The sequence below is a fragment of the Protopterus annectens genome, chromosome 6.part0 (genome assembly GCF_019279795.1).
Source record: "Protopterus annectens isolate FY-2018-M chromosome 6.part0, PAN1.0, whole genome shotgun sequence".
In the NCBI taxonomy this organism is placed as follows: Eukaryota; Metazoa; Chordata; order Ceratodontiformes; family Protopteridae; genus Protopterus; species Protopterus annectens.
In genome coordinates this window covers 1,353,482,590-1,353,495,571 of record NC_056737.1, presented here as the reverse complement: position 1 = coordinate 1,353,495,571, position 12,982 = coordinate 1,353,482,590, and the positions used below count along the sequence as shown (strand labels likewise).

Below are 12,982 nucleotides of genomic sequence, written 5' to 3'. Positions count from 1 at the left end.
GATAGTAACCGGAAGTTTGATCACCATGTGTCCATGGTGGTGAGAAAATCCTTCTATATGATATGACTTGTAAGTAAGGACATGGCATCCAGATCTAAGTAGATCATAGTCCCACTATACTCAGCCCTCATTAGACCAATAATCAAGTCAATGTGCCCTTCAGTATGTACCTGACCATGCATTTGCTAAAGCTGGAGCAGCCACAGAGTTTCCGTACTCAAAGAATACAGGGTGTAAATAACATGTCCTATGTGGACTGCCGCAAAGCCCTAACCCTGTACTTGTTTCCTAAATACTACTGAGGGGTGATCTATGCCTAACCTACAAGGCATTTGCCAATCTAGCCCTGCATCTGCTACACACTGCAAAAACAACCAGCACTAGAGTTACTGAATCTAAGGGTCTAAGCCTCATCTGTGACATAAAGAAAACATGTTGGAGGGACAGGTATATGTCTCAAAGATCAACCCTTGTCTGCAACAGACTCTCCAGTCATGTGAAGCAGAGCTCTTCCCTTAGTCTTAGTCAAACACGATTTGGACCAATAGATAGGAAATTGAAAATTCAGCCCTGGCTTTGTCACCTGTGTCCCGTATGGACAGGGGGTAGCATGTAGATACCCTAATGTACAGGCATATACCAAAGCCATTCTAGTCCTTGGGCATTGATAACTGGGAAAATTGGGGCATGATTGCCTAGGCTTAAAAAGGCCCCATGGCCATTGTCTTAATAACCTCTTTTGATTAAGATGTTTGTATAAACTGATGTAGGCATTAAAATAGTTATTGGTCAAGTCTGATACCTTACAAAGATCCATAGCTGCATCTCGGACATTGATCAGTACTAAAACACTTGTCATGAACTCCACAGGTGCAGAATACATTTAAATTTGTAAGGGAGTGCATATTTGTAACATGTATTAGATATCCCTTAAAATAAGATGTGGTGTAAGTACCCTCATGGAAGAAACAGTTTCAGATGTTGATGTATGAATCTGCTGAGATTTTTATCATAGACAAAAACATGAGTGAGATTAAACCAGGTACCACACAGTTCTAAGTATCAAATGTAAAAGGGAGAGAGGCATTATTGTTCAGTTCTTTTTGTTGTGTCTGTCTAATGCCAGACAGTAGAGAAGTTTTATGCTGTTTACTTCTGCTTGAACTACACAGAAAGGTATAATACTGACAAGCAAATGCGGGTGGTCAAGATAAGATCTTCTAAGATCAGCTGAACTTTAGGTAGTTACGAGAATAGCATCTCTGAGCTGTGTCAAGGACCTGTTAGTTTCATCTGACAGCAGTGGTCTATGTGCAGTCTTTTGTCCAGGGCTTAGCATTAAAATAAATCACTTAATATTAAAACACTGATAGTGTTAGGCGATGCAAGCTGTTTTGAGTAATTTTCATACACCTGGAAATTCTCTTTTACCATCTATCATGTCTTTACTCATGTGCTAATCTCTGCATTGTCATCCAAATCATCCATCCATCTGTGGACAAGGCTGTCATCTAGGTCATTCTTCATTTGTGGTCCGTGGTATCAACATACTTCATTTATCATGGTAGCCTGGTAGCTCTAGGGAGTTTGTGTTTACAAAACCCAGGAATCTCTGTGCATGAAAGTTTGATGTTGTATAGGATTCCCAGTTAATAGTGTGGTAATTAAATTCACCCATGAATATGGTATTGGGTTCGATGGTTAGTGTTTCTAATACATGGTATGGGTTTCCTGGATCATAGTGGGGGACCTATCTTGCAAGGAAGTGGTACTGGATTTTGCCTCTTATGATTTTAATTACTCAGATTCTGTTTTTATTAATTTCTAGTTTAGTTAAGTTCTAGTGTATGTCCTTTGTGTTCTTTTGTTTAATCAAAGTACTGCTTTGTCAACTGTCAAGTACTTGCAAACACTTTTCCTGATGTTCTGTCAGTGAAACACTTTTGGCTATTTTCACATACACACTTTTAATTGTACCTCTTACAGCCATTAGATCCATTTCAAGTCATGTAGGTAAACATTTTTGTGGCTGTTATACACATGCAGGCACAATTGACAAAAAGCTTAAATATTTTTCATACCGCCATATTATATCAGCCAATGTTCTTTGCTTATTTCTTAAGAGTATTTCAAAATGGAACTACAATGTTAAAGACTTAGTTGAAGAAGATAAGATGCTAGAAAGGTATCATTACTCCAGCTCCACAAAAGTTTCTCAGCTGTTAGGTCCACATTCCTGATCTACCTTTCCCTTGGGGATTAGGATGATGATCAGTGTTTGTTGGCCTTTTGCCTTTTATCTTCATTCTACTTACCAATTGATGCTGATAGGAAATAATAAACCACAATGCAGCCTGGCTGTTCCTGGAGGCCACACCATACCACTGATATCAGCAGAAGTTACCCAGGCTTTGTAGAACCTGATCAAGGTTTTCAATGAAGTGTTCTGTCTTGATGACATATGTTTGGAATGAATTAGTAAAGTAAAGACCTGCTGGATGAGATGCTCCATAAAACAGAGTTATTGGAGGTACCAACATAACACTATTTTGTCACCTTTCTCCTCCTGTTGGAGAACTCCTCAGTAACTGTCACTCCATGTAACTCCTCATATAACCAATTCTTGACCCACATAACCAATTTTTCAGCTATCTTAGTGCCGTTTAACTTCCCCAGTAATGTTCTTTGAAATGTAGTGCAGGTGTCCTTGCTGAAAACCAAGTAAACAATGTTCTTCAAACTTCTCACAGTCAAGCACCAGTTGTAAGACAGCACTGGGAGGATTGTCATACTTGAAGCTATGTTTGTCAGTGTCAAAAAACTCTTCATCTGTTTCCATAGTATTTTCTCCATTAGTTAGTAGGAATGGAAATGAAACTGATAGGTAGGGCACTTACCCAACATATAACCTTGGATTAGTTTTGCTTTCTAGTTACAGACTTCACATTATAGTAATTTATTCTATATTTTTATGATGTACGCAAGGTATGCTTATATGTTCCAGCTTCTAAATATATTAGCTTTCAACCTAAAAAAAGCTTTCCTCAAACCACAACATTTAATCTCAGGAGACATCTATATGTCATGTCAGCCAACCCTTTTGAAGACTTTGTGAACGTGATATACTTGGTAATAAAGCATTTTTTTTATGTATTACCTGTTTTATGATTGTTTTTTCCATGTCAGCCTACTGTCTAGTTTTGTCACTGGATACATATTGACATACTAAGGACCTTTTGCCGTTTCACTTTTTTTTTTAGGTACACACTTTTTTTTTGAATGACCACTACCCTGTTCACACTGCACAAAAATAAAATCAAACAAGGTAAAACTAGCACTAGCCCATAAGAAAGTACAAGAATAAGAACAAATTGCTGGTACCAGTGACAAAGGTACTTTATTAACAATACAGGCGATTACTTTCACATAAAATTAAATAGAACAAAACAAATTTATACAGAAAAAACACTTTTATTAATCATCAGTTAACATTTATCACTTTAACTGTGATAGTCAGACTTCAGTGTCTTAAAACTCTCTTCTTTAAGACTGGTTTCACACTACAGGCATCACTGAATCCATAGCTAACTGTCACATTTAATTTTATTACCCACTTTTTATTCCATTTCTTCTGTTTTATTACTTATATCTCCACTCAAATACTGCTACTAATTATAGCACCATAAGTTTAAAGTTACGTTGCATCCCATATTTAATAACATATTTAGCTAAACAGCTCATCTTATTGTGTTTCCATATATCATAAATATGCTCACTGATATATTCCTTTAAAAAACTATTTGTCTTACCCACATAAAAATGCAAGCACAATTGACATTGCACTAAATAAACCCACTCTTTGAAAACACGATCTGCGTAAAACTTACACTCGTACTTTTTTGGTTTTGTTTAACGGTAAAAAAAATAACCTGGTAAGCCAATGTAATAGTTGCAGCACCTGTGTGAACAGGGTAAAAAAGTTTTGGAGTCAGCGTATTGTTTTTACAAAAGAAGTGTATTATGTTGAACCCCCACTGGAATGCTAGCATATCTGTGTTGAGGAGGTAATTGTACCAAGTTTGTAATCATCAGCAAACATAGTCATCTGAAGTATGCTGTCATCCCATCTGTCCAGGAAAAAAGATGGCAGAAAAGATGAGGACTGAGTACAACTGAGTTAGTGACAACTTCTGGTATGGACAGTTGTTCACCAACCCTTATCATTTAGGTTTGACCAGTCTGCAGCCATTCTGCTGTCCAGCAGTTCACATAAGTGTTAACTCTAAACTCTTTGAATTAATGTTCCTTGTGGAGGATGGTATTGGCTGCTTTGTTAAGAGCCATTTAGGCTGCATGGACTAAAAGAAGTCCCTTGTCCAGGGCTCCAGGGCATGTGTGACTTCTTTAAAGAAGGTTACCAGCTTTAGTAAAAATGATCTTCCCTTATCAAATCCATACTGATGGTGTTTGCTTTCTTTATAGGGAGAGGCAAAACACATTGGCTAGTTCCAACATTCCACTAGGATGGTATGTTTTTACTTGCTAGAAGTACAGCATTTATCCTCAAAGAACATTTCCAGCTGTGTCCAGTAGCTCCATTCTCTGGTTGCAGCTAACTTTTTTGTCTATATTGTGTAATGTTTATTTTAAAATAAAAAAACTTGATGTCACTAGTGGCTAATTTAGGTAAGTGGGTTAAAAACCCGCCGAGTCTTCTTTAAAACAAGATTTTGAAATCAGTGCAAGAAAGAGTTAAGTGTTTAAAAAAAATGCTTCCATGTTGAATTCAAATAAAGCACAGCAGATCACTTCTTGATGAATCATTCAAACAAGACAGCAGTATACAAGGTTTCACAAGGGGTACTCAGATACATAACAAAATACTCCAAATAAATGCAACAAACCTGTACTTTATCTTACAGTTATCATCTGAATACTGTTATGAAGTTTAATTGCCATATTCAAACCAGATAAATGTAATAAAGAAGTTATGAAGTTAAATGAACTGCCCCCCCCAAAAAAAAAAAAATATTGAAAAGACTACTAAATAATCTCAGTCATTTTGGTGTCCCTAATGTGTTGTATTGTACAATTTTTGCATGTTTGTAGCTTACTGGTGGAACTTCATATACTATCAAGAGATTCACATGGCTGGTGTGCATTCATATGTTATGGAGATGAGTTATTGTTTTACTGATTTTATGTTGAGAGAGCAGAGGCTAAGTGAAAGTACTAGTTTTCTAAGCAAACAAGGAAACAGTGGGGAAATCTTTGCCAGTCATATTTTACTAAGATTTATTAAACTGCATAGTAATAATAATCATTCTTAGCATAGTTCTCAACTTATTTGCTCAAGAAATAGAGACAAAGCCAAATATAATGAGACAACAAAGGTCCAAAAGCAGGTAAAATTTTTAAATATTACTGTAATTCATTTAAAATATTAATAAAATAACATTTTATCAACATGCATTTTCTGAGCAATAAAAAATGTATAACTGTCTGTCATTATTGACTGACTGTAATCCTCAGTTATTTACCAGAAAATCAAAAGTTTTACAGCTGATAGTACAGAAGTATGTGGCAAAATCATGGACTTTGGCAGAATCAGGGACAGCTGAGAGATATGCCTGTTAGGGCAAGGTCTTTTCTAAAATTTACTGACCACAACTGTGGAATTGTATACAAAGGCTTCAAAAGCAGAGGGAATCCCAATTTAACACACAACTTAATGTTAAGATGTATTTTGTAGAATACACTTTTGCCTTATTTACCCACAGGGCTTATACATTATGTGGCACTACTTTATATTTATTTTATTTGTGTGCTTATTGCATTTCATTGAGCAGGTTGACCCTGCTGTGCAAATTATATTTACAAAGAAGACCCAGGAATAAATCTGCATAATTAATATACGATATAGTGTGGAAACAGATATATGTAATACAGCCATTATTGTTATCACAGATATTGATATGAGCAATTACTAATCCTGTCTAAGCTGAGAGACAGTAAAGGCCGGTCGCATTTTTTCCAGATTTATCAGAGCAGTGGTAACAAACTGTATTGTGTATGAAGTATATAAAATGTAACAAAAACTGTAACTATTTACATAATGTGCTGGATTGTGGATGTATCAGTAATGTTGAAGTCAAGATTATTAAGTGATGTCATACTGTAAGAAAGTTTTGCTACTTTTAAATGTAGTAGCAAGCACTTGTTTTAAATTCAAGAAAACTGAAGTTGAAAAACTCACATTCTAAGTATGGGGTAGTATGTTTAATTGTATAGGAGCATAGTTATATGTAACTCTTATCAGTTTTCTTGCCTGCTGAGTTTTATGGAACAAATGGCTGTCAGCATTTTTGCTGTAAAACTTGACGTAAAATTTAAATTAAAATCTCTATGAACATAAGACTTCCAAGATGGATGCACACTGAGTTACAGTTTAATTTCAGCGCTTCCAGTGTGAAAACAGAAACTCAGAAAAGACAACCAGTGAACTTGTCCGTTTGAGTAAATTTCATTAACTGGTTAGTAGTGCACTGCCTAGATGCCAGCAAAAAAGAAATGTAGAGAACCTGAAAGAAAATCGATCACAAAAAAATGAGGAGAAAGTACTTTCTGGGAGGAATTCTGCAGCTGTTCAGCAAAAAGCAGTACAAGCTCCAGTTCTGGTGCAAGACATGACTTCTAGTAATGTAGAGGAAAAAATAAGTCAAATGTACTCAGAGCTGATTAAAATAAATGAAACACAAAAGGAGTTTGTCAACTCAAATAACACAAGACTGGAAAAAAATGAAAGAAGCTTTAAACAAATATTCAGATGAGGTGATAAAAGTGCAAAAATCAGAGGTTAAAATGAAGAAAAGTAATAGAATTAGAGAAAAGAGCACAAAGGAAAAACCTTAGACTTTCTGCTGTACCAGAGAAGCTGAAAGGAAAAGACTGTATTCATTTTATGAAAGCACAAATAAGCAACAGGACGGGTATTCCACAGCAGGAGTTGTTAATTTAAAGGCCACATCATGTGTATGCTCCAAACCTGGTCTATAATAGTAAAGATGAAATCCTACCAGCAGAATGAGTTGATTGTGACAAAACTGTGGCAGCAGGACAAAGTACTGAAAGTGGAAGACTCTAGAGTACTTGTGAAAAATGATTACTCACTGTTCACTAGGCAGAAGAGGAGTATATTTATTCCACTAATTAGGGAATATCAAGAAGCAAATGTGAGATTTAAGCTGCTATATCCAGCAATTTTCAGAATATAAAGTGAGCTATGAAACAGAAGAAGATTCTGCTTCTTATTCTTCTGGTAATAAACTTGTATACAGACTGTGCCTTGGTGGTGTGGTGGTGGTGTGGTGGCGTTGTGTCCTCACAGTAAGATGTTGTCCTGTCGATTTTCACAGCAGCAGCATCATCTCTGTGGCAGCACATGAGTGTACCTTCGTCTGAAGGTTGTTGTGCATCAGGGCTGGCAAACTCAGCGTAAAATCTACTGCCAATCATTAGCGGACGGAGGAGTTCGGCTGGCGACCCCTAACTGGGAAAAGCCAAAAGACACAACAACAACAACAGCAGACTTTGCCAGTGAAACCATTTCCAGTGCTCCAAAGGAAAATGCTTGAGAGACAGAAAAAAGCACAAGAGTTGACTAGAAGAACCAGGAGTACATTGGAAGTGCAGCAGATACTGGAATTGGGAGATGGAGGTCACCAGGATAAAACTAACAACTCAGAAATTGACAAGTAAATGTGGGATTACAAAGCATTAATTATATCTGTGAAACATGACATAACAAGAAAGTCTGGAAATATTGGACTTTTTTTTACTTTGTTTAACTTGTAAGGGACTCCAAAGCATAATGCCCTTCTTCGTGTTATTAATTTTGGAAGAACATTTAGGAGAAGGGAAGAGGAAGGAAAGAATTAACTGTAAGTAAAACAAAAGTTTGTTCTTAACAGTAGTATTTTTATAATACATGAATAATGTTCATGCTATAAAGTAAAGCTTTTTAGTTATTTTCAAGTGCAATAGGCATACTTAAGTAAACATATACCTCTGTTTTTTTCCTCCTTTCTTTCTCTTTCTTCAGTTTTAAAAAATGTAAGCAGTGCAATGTAAAAAAAGAAGAAGAAAAGTGTGATGAAAAGTGCATGATACTAGAAAAATTGATATGCTTTTTCTTACCCTTGGCTTGATCTAGTAACAAGTTTTAAGGGAAAGCAAAACAAAAGGTTTTCCTATAGCAAATAAATGATTGCTTGTAGAGGCACCTGTGTATGTGGTTCTTATATCTCCATGGAGACAATCTGATAAAGGGCAGTAAAAACAGAATACTGCTTTCTTTGAATGGCTAGGAGATAATGTTTTCTGAAAGCATTCAAGAGTTTTCCCAATCTGGAAGAGGCATAAAGATAAGACAGGAACAGACAGCACTTAGTAAAACACAGGCTATACCATGTATCTTAAGCATGTATAACCTTCCTTATGGGTTTATCCAAGTCTGTGAGTGTAGCTGTCAGTCTGGGACAATTGTTCCTATTAGGTGGGGTAAACTTCAATATTTGAAGATGTAAATACTTTTGTGTTTTAGTATTAAGGTAATAGAATTTAGGGGTGTTCTAGGGTGTTTTTCTAGGGTCTTCACTAAAACAAAAAGTTTTGTAAGATGTGACAGATTCAAATGCATATGACAATAAACAACTGCATAAAAGAGCAACCTGCCAAACATTAGTCAATGCATGTAACATAAAAGCAGGAACTAGACATTAAAAAAAGCAGGTGGGATGAATAACCTCTTAACATAATGACAACACTTTCTATATTATCTTTAAATGTAAATGGTCTCACAGACATGTAAAAAAGAGCACTGAACTATATTGAAAAATGTAGAGTGCAAATTGCTGTGTAACAGGAGACACATTTGAAAAGAACTGAGCATGTAAATTTGATAAAGAAAGGTTTTCAGGTTAGTTATTCAACAGGATATCTGGGAGAAATGAAAAGGGGGGTATTTATATTAATAGCAAGGGGAGCTCCAATAGTGATATAAGAGTTTAAAAGATAATTTATAGTACTAAGGGGCTACTGGCAAGGGAGGAGGATAACACTGGCATGTATTTATATTCCACATTAAAACTGCTGTAATGGAGCTTGAGAATATTCTAGGAGAAATGATCAGCTTTTGGCAGAGAATACTACTTCTAGGTCGGGACTGGAATTTGATTTGCAGCAGTAAGAATGTATTGGAGGATAGGGAAAATATAATAAAAGAGGGTAGATTTTTGAAGAAATTTATGAAAATATTTGGCATGGAAAATAAGAATTCAGTAGTGGGAGTTTGAAATGAATTTACATATTATTCCCTAAGATACAAAAACAGGGCTAGGCTAGATAGAACTTATATTTCACAGGAACATGTTTGTTTAATCGAAAGTTTTGATAATCATCCAGTAAGTATTTCAGATCACACACCAATACTAACTAAAATAAAAATGCAGGGTAATGAAATAAAAATGAGACACTGGCACTTTTCCACTTATCTGTTGAAAAGAGAGAACATTTAGGAATGGGTAGTGGAAATGATTTGGGTGTTATTAGAGAAGATAGAAATTTCTTTTGAAAGCATGGATAGGGAATGGGATAAAATTAAAGCGGAGTTTAAAAATAAGGTGGAAAAAGAAAGAGAGATATGGTTAAGAAGTAACAAGAATTATTTAGAGGGACTGACAAAGGTTAAAGCTTTGCAGAATAGGGGGAATTTTACAGAACAAGAAGAGGAGCTATTGCAAAATGCTAAACAGAAAATAAGGGATTACCTCAATAATATGCATTTAGAAAGACTGCTGTTAAGAAACTGTTTTTAAGAACAACTCCAGAGCACAAAAGCTTTTAGCACAATGACTCATTCAAAAGAAAATAGAAATAATTAATGCCAAGCTTAGGGAGCCTTTAACAAGGAAGGTAACAAGAGATTCTGTAGAGGTACTAGAAATATTTTGGAAATTTTATGAAAATCTGTGTAATTCAGAGAAATATGGAAATCAAGAAAAGGTGCAAATGGAAATGTTTATGGAAGAATAAATATGCCAAGGTTAGAGGTAGATGATACTCTCATTCCTAACAGTTAGGATAAAATGGTGAGATAAAAATAGTGATGTATAACCAATCTACATGAAAGTCCTAATGGTATTTCTGTAGGAGTTTAGAAGGTTTAGAAGCTAGGAGGAAAGAAACTGATAAAAAGATCTGGAAGGTTTTGTTTAACAGCATTTTAAGAGGAGGAGAAGTACCAACATCCTGGAAGAAAGTGGTGGTGGCTATAATACCTAACGAGGGTAAAGACTCATCAGATCCAGCTTTCATATAGGTCCATATCAGTTCTAAGCCTTGATTATAAAGTGTTTGTTTGTAATGGCTAAAAGAATGGCAAAGGTGATGTCAAAATTGATAGATGTGTATCAATGTGGTTTTGTGAAGGGAAGGCAAACATTTGACAGTGTTAACAGAACAATGATGATCCAGAGGGAAGCAGAATGTAAGAAAATACCATTGTTGTTGGTGGGTCTTGATGCAGAGAAAGCATTTAGGATTTAACAGAGTAAGATGGGGTTTTATGAGCAGGGATTTGGAAGCATTTGCATTCCCTGATAAAATGATAAGATTGATCAGAAGGATATATGAGGGATCGGAGGCAAAAATTAAATAATTTCTGTTTGAGCAAAGGAATCAGTCAGGGTTTGGGAGTATAATGAGCTGGTGGACTTTAAAATTTCCCAGCAGACTTCTCTATCAGAAATACTGGGTGATCAGATAGGTATAACTAAGGAAATGATTCTTTTTGGGTTATGATACAGAATCGGAATTGCCTAGACATAGTACAGCCTTGCTGAGTTTAATTATGATGGCTGCCAAGAAAGCAGTTACTAGAAAATGGAAATCAAAGTGTAAACCAACTGTACTAGAAGTAGTGAATGTAGTAACAGAGATAAAACAACTGGAAATGGGATCTTTAGAAATGGGTAGGAGCAAATTACATAGAAACATTTGGGAATTGTGGGAACAATACATGCAGAATAACATTTTGGAGGAGGAACGATGGTTAAAAAAGGCAGAATTTGAATGAGCTGTGTAATGTTTGACAATGACTGGATAAATTGTAAATGATGTATAATGTTTGCAACTAAAATATGTCAGTATGGTTTGTTGTTTTTTATGTAAATGTATGATTGACTATGTCATAAGGGATAATTTAGTAAAGATGTTTGTTTAAAAAAGAAAAAAACACTCTGTGAATGTTGTCAAAGTAAAGAAGAAAATAGTATGTACACTGACTGGTTTGACCAGTGTTTTATAGGGAGAGACAGCCAAATCATGGGATATTGGTATAGCTAGGAGAGTCCCAGTCCATTACCCTGCCAAGAGTCCCCTTTGACCATGATCTGGCTGTCTCCATGCAGGCACATGTACACATTTGGGGATGAGTACTACCACTGAATGCAGTATATATTTTGTTTTACTCATCACCCAAGAGTAAAAAAATACCTCCTAATTAACTGCATGCAACATAATATTATACCTAGCAGCTACTTAATGCACAGATGCTGTATTATGCCTTGAAAGAAAGATCTTGACTGTAAAGTATATTTTTCAAAAGGTAGATACAGATGCCTAAGGTGTGTGTGACTGTGAGTGTGTGTGCACACGTGTGTGTGTGTGTGTGTGTGTGTGTGTGTGTGTGTGTGTGTGTGTGTGTGTGTGTGTGTGTGTGTGTGTGTGTGTGTGTGTGTCTAATGATATGTTTTTTGAGTTGCACAATATTGGATCACAATCCAACAAAAAAATCTCTGCAAACCAAGCCATCTGCTCTTTCATAGTTCCTGCAGGGGGGGGGGCAAAAAGCTGTAGCAAGGGCTGGGTTAAGGGGGCAGCCTCCCTGGCTACAGGCTGTTATGGAGTGCTTGTGGCACTGTAATAGTATGCTACTCAGTCTCTGCAGTCAGCACTGCTGACAGTAATAATGTAAATGTTTTGACCCCATCAGATATTGATGCAGCCCACACTAAATGCTTGTCAGTGTGGTTATTTGCAATACATCTTACTTAGCTTATATTTGAAATACCTTTTTATATATAGATTTTAGAATTTTTCTTAGTGTTTAATAAGTGGTGTATAAGAAATATTTTGAGCTGCTTTTGACATTTCATAGCTTGCCTTTGTACACGATGTAAGGCGTTTTGTATACATTTTTTTTGAGGCTCCAACATTTTGACCAGTTTAGAAGCACTAACTGCCCAGTATCCAAGCATGTAATTGGAATAAAAGGGTGCAAATGAGTCAGCAAAAGAAGATAAATATGCCCATATTAAGGTATGATTGTTAATGTTAGCTGTCTGTGTCTCCTACCAGTTATTAAGAGGTGATCTATGCGTAACCTACAAGGCACTCACAAATCCAGCCCTGATGGAACTGTTACACATTCACAAAACAAACTGCATGAGGGTTACCCAATCTAGGAATCTAAACCTAGTCTGTAACATGAACAGAACATGCTGGAGAGACAGATGTATCTCAAAGATTACCCCTTCTCTAGAACAGGCTTCCTGTTCATGCAAAGCAAAGCCCTTCCCTGACCCTCTTCAAACATGGTTTGGATCAATGGACAGGGAATCATAAATTCACTCCTGAGGTGACACCCATGTCCCTTATGGACAGAGTCAGTCTGTAAAATACTCGAGGCATAGGCACAAACCTAAGCCATCCTCTAGTCTTTAGGGACTGAAAATCGGGTAAAGTTCAGGTAAAAATGGCTAGGCTTGTAAGGGTGATTAAGCTGTTAGTCTAGTAATCTCCCATGAACCTATAATTAAAGGTTTCTTGTGCTATGAGAATTTTAATGTGTGTGTGTGTGTGTGTGTGTGTGTGTGTGTGTGTGTGTGTGTGTGTGTGTGTGTGTGTGTGTGTGTGTTGGTTG

General features: G+C 36.2%; 1 protein-coding gene across 2 annotated transcripts in view; it reads left to right on the top strand.

Moving 5' to 3' along the window:
• The window catches only part of MYLK (myosin light chain kinase), a 2,381,262-nt gene that overhangs the window by 1,817,249 nt on the left and 551,031 nt on the right, over nt 1-12,982 (top strand). The gene's annotated exons all lie outside the window — the stretch shown is intronic.